Source organism: Helianthus annuus, chromosome 13 (assembly GCF_002127325.2).
Source record: "Helianthus annuus cultivar XRQ/B chromosome 13, HanXRQr2.0-SUNRISE, whole genome shotgun sequence".
Classification (NCBI taxonomy): Eukaryota; Viridiplantae; Streptophyta; class Magnoliopsida; order Asterales; family Asteraceae; genus Helianthus; species Helianthus annuus.
The window spans coordinates 125233691-125238300 of NC_035445.2; the positions used below are offsets into that span (position 1 = coordinate 125233691).

A 4610-nucleotide genomic window follows, 5' to 3' on the forward strand; every position below is an offset into this window, starting at 1 on the left:
TTCTGGACATACCTTTAAGATTTGTAGAAATGCTTTTAATGTTTAGTTAGACATTTCTACGTAGTCTAACCAACCCAAATCTCAAAAAAAATTTAAATGATTTTATTTAATCATGAATATCCCTCATATTCATTTAACCATTTATTTTATCGCTAAGTATTTTAATAGAAACCTTTACAAATAATCCCAACATAAAATTATGAAAGTATAAAGTCTTATGGTCAACTGGTTACAAACCAGAAGGAATAAAATAAAGTGGAAAATTGGTACACCTGGGTTTCAAAACTTGCTTTGGCTAAATCCACTAAAGCAATCCTTTAAATTTTATTAATTCTAAAAATCCTTTTGGTTAATTTTATAGCTTTGGTTTTTTAAAAATTAATTTGAAACAATATTATTAGAACCACAAAGTTTTAAAGCTTTATACCATATATTCCAATATGTATTTTAAACCAAAGTAAATGATTGGTTCCAAAAGAAAGTCATGAACATGATTGCTTTGTTAATAATTAACTTAGTTTGATGTATATTATAATGTTATTTGAGTAGATGGTATTAATTATCACAGACAAATTTCTAGTATAACTATTTGGGTACCATCATAAAAATAGATTGATTAAAAACGACGAACATTGCGACTTATATATATATATATATGTATATTTATTGCAACTACAACTGGGGTTCAAAATATACTAGGAATTATGCATTCATAACTTATTTTAGTCTATCTAGATTATAGGAGTATTATGTTCAACATACTTTTATGTATGGTTTTATTCTATCTTTTTTTTTTTACTAGGTTGTTTATTTTAATGGGCAAAATTTCTTTTTAGAATTTCTGGCTCATAGGGGGCATGGGTGCTGGTACTAGTTTTGCGGTTCAACTATTTAATATAAGTTAATATTTATTTCTGTAGTGGCTAACATATGGAGATTTATCCATTGTTTATCTTCCCATGGTAGGTTATTGCCTGTTTCCTGAGTTTGTGCATTTGTTTCCTTATTAATTCTTACTTCCTTTGGTTGTGACTTCTTTATTTTCTTTATTTTCTCTTGACTCTTTTTTTTTTATAGTGTATTATAACGTATGTTTATTAGAAGCATACTATACTACAATGTGTATATTATTTTACATACAATTAATATTGTATATTAACACGATTTCTGGATTTAAGGTCAATTCAGGAATTTACCATAATCTATACCACCATTCATAAGGATAGATCATGGTATAGATCATGAAGTCTATGAATCAACTTAAAATAACATACTTTTATTTATTTAAGGTGGATACATAATATTATTCAATTTCTTATGTAAATTTACCATAAATTATGATTTTAGATTTAATATCCAAAATTTATACCCATGATCTATGAATATTTTTACAAAATGAACGTGTATTAATATTTCCTAGTAAGGTTGATATACACATAGTAGTATATACACACATATATATTACGGTACATTCATTTATTTAAGAAGAGATCTCACTCAAGGTGATACCTTAAGTTACTAATTGTATAAGAGTGTACTATAATACATCTGCCGAGGTAGCCTATGGGTACATCTAGTCATATTGGTTACTCATATTCTGAACTCAAAACATAAAAATCATAATATAAATATTAAGATTTATCAACACAGAATAACACATAAATTGTTATATTAATTTCCTAACACAGAATTTAAAACTTAAGTGTCAGCAGAACACTTCTTTGGCTTGAACCAGTGGCATAGCTCTGATACCACATTCTGTCACAACCCCCGACCCCTATCTCGGGAGCGGGCGGCCGTGATCCAGTTTCGGTGGTATCGAGTATTGTCTAATTTGGCAGCGGAATTTTTCATCAGGACCGTAGTTAGGAAATATTTTATCAGAGTAAAACCACCTTGTTTTCATAATATTAAACATATGGGATAAAACCCAAGTTTTGCAGTACATATATTTTTATAGGAATAAATCCTATTTTATTTAATAAAAACATCTATTTTATTTTAGGTAACTTTATTGCCACTTTTCCAAGTCTTCAGTGCTCTCCAGCTGGCTTCTATTGGCTTTACACTAAGTTACCTGAAACACGTGTTTAAAACATTTTATCAGCAGGAAATACTGGTGAGTGAATCCCAGTTTAATCAAGTTTAAATAAAAGTCACAGAGAACAGTATTGAGGGCGATCCCGCAATTACATTTGTTTCCAAGTTATATCAATTATCACCCATGGTACTGTCGATACCCGACTTGTGGTAATGTTACTCCATATCCAGGTTTCCTATCCAGGTTGTAACAATTTTGTATACAAAACCCCAACATACCCGTGATAATTGTATTCTTACAAATACTCAATAACTGTTATTTGCATAGAAAAGTATGCAAGGTTTTGTAAAAACATTTAACAAAAAGTGGATCAACTCACAAAAATGAGTTCATAAAAAGAAGGATCACTCACATTGCTATTATAGGGCTTTCCTTTGTGATTCCCTGGTTATAGTCTAATTAAATAACAATGCACACGCGTTAGTATAATAACCCATTTTAACATTAGTAATACCCTCCCCGAGACGGCATTCCAACGACTACGTCGGGCAGAACCACGACAGTCGTTATGGAACCCTAGATCAATCGGGCAGAGTATCTAATACGTATCCAGGGGTTATGATACTTACAACGAGGCAGAGCTTCGCTAATTAGGGGTATAATACCCGTGTATTATAAGCCTACTATCAGAATTTGAGAGAAAGAAATCGTTGTGAGCGAATTCGAATGAAATCCGATGGCCCTCTTATATAGGTGCTGATTCTGGTTCCCACGCGGCCCGCGTACAATATGGACTGGGCTCACGCGGCCCGCGTTGACTCCGGTCAACTGCGTAGCTTAGCCTGGTCACCAGATAGACTCGACACGATATCGACACGTGTCAGCTCAGAGTTGCGCCACCCTTTGAAACACGCGCGGCCCGCGTAAACTAACGGTGTGGTCTTATGCGGCCCGCCTGGACTTAAGAAATCAAAGGAATCCGGTTACACCTTCATACGGCCCGCGTGCATGGTTGGGGTGGGTCTACGCGGCCCGCCTCAACTTACTATTTCTCGTTTTTAATTTATATATTGTATTTCAGGCTCGGTTTTCACATACGGGGTGTATTTTAGAAAGTGTGGGGGTGTCAGGGGTGTTTTAGGAGGGTTGTTATATTTTGGGTATAACTCCTGGGTTATTTAATAACATATATAGTGCACTCACATTAAGTATAATAACCCAATTCCACTTTATCCCTACGTCACGAGACAGAACCCCAACGAATTCAGGCAGAGCCTTGACATACGTTACAGGGCCCTACGTCAGTCGGACAGGGTATCAGTGATCAAGGGTTAAACACTTAAAACGAGGCAGGGCTTTATTATTATTTAAAACTAAAAATAGAATTTTAAAGAGGGAAAGGATGGCCGAGAGAGAGGCTGTGCAAGTTTGTTTGTAGGAAGGCACTTCATATATATATACAACATAGCTTAAAGTTTACGAATTCTTGTACACGTGTTCCTTACATTAAATGTTAGATTTCAATTCCTTAGTGTACACGTACACAAGAAAATTTAAGAATTCATTTGTTTAGATTAAATTTATTTTATTATTCTATTTTCAAACGTAAACTTTCAAGGTAAATTTTGATTTATATTTATTATTATATATATTATAATTAATTTAACTGCTTCACTCATTTAACGCTTATATCTTCTAAAATATGACGTTTTGTAAAATAATAAATATACCATTAGAACGAGAATAATTTTATCTACATTTTGAACCAAGTTTCATTAAAACAGAGTAGGTTCAAATGTAATGTATTTTTATAATTTACTTATTAAATGGTTTCTACGCTTGCTCAAAGTACCTCATATCTCCATTGGTCAACTTACCCATGAAGCATCCTTTTAATAACATAAGTTTTTATATATTTTATGTAAATAAAAATTTTGAGAATGTTACAGTGTAGGACCGAGGGACAATAGCAGTAGATCTATCTGGGTCTAGCGAGCCCAGCCCCAGGCCCAACAGTACGGACCTCGGGGTGACTTGGTACCCGACGCAAAAATCAGCTAGGTTTGAGTCTTCCTACTGCACTTCACACATATCAATGGCCTTGCAAACCATTGGTGATCTCTTTATTTCCTTATTTGCTACATACCAGGATTTTTATTCTTACAAAGGTTTTACATACTCACTACACATGAACTCGCTCAACATTTTTGTTGATTTTTCCAACTTACATGTGTTTCAGGGAACTAAGAATCTGGCACGGTATGCTACGTTTTCGCGCTGCGTATGAGTTATGGGATCATCCAAGTTTAGGGGTTGTGGCTTTTTCCTGGACGAGTCACAATTCTTAAACAACGTCTGTTTTACGTTTGTGTTTGTGTCTTCTAAACAATGTTTTTATTTTGTAGTGCTGCAAACTTGATGCATGTGTCAGCATATCAAACAATGTTGTGGTATTTTGTTTTTAAGACTTTAATCAATGGATGATCTGCATGGTTTTACTTTCATATAGCTTGTTGTGATTAAGCTATGGTATTAAGAAGTCACACCAAAATAAACCCCACGCTTCCGC

The 4610-nt window shown here is 33.8% G+C and overlaps 1 long non-coding RNA gene across 1 annotated transcript; it reads right to left on the reverse strand.

Moving 5' to 3' along the window:
• Positions 1-1386: 1386 nt before the first annotated feature.
• LOC118485392 lies at positions 1387-3465 on the reverse strand. Its single transcript, XR_004875853.1, has 2 exons — positions 2671-3465; positions 1387-2496 (listed from the first exon to the last, which is right to left on the reverse strand). It is a non-coding gene; the product is annotated as an uncharacterized LOC118485392 (long non-coding RNA).
• Between the last annotated feature and the right edge of the window lie 1145 nt (positions 3466-4610).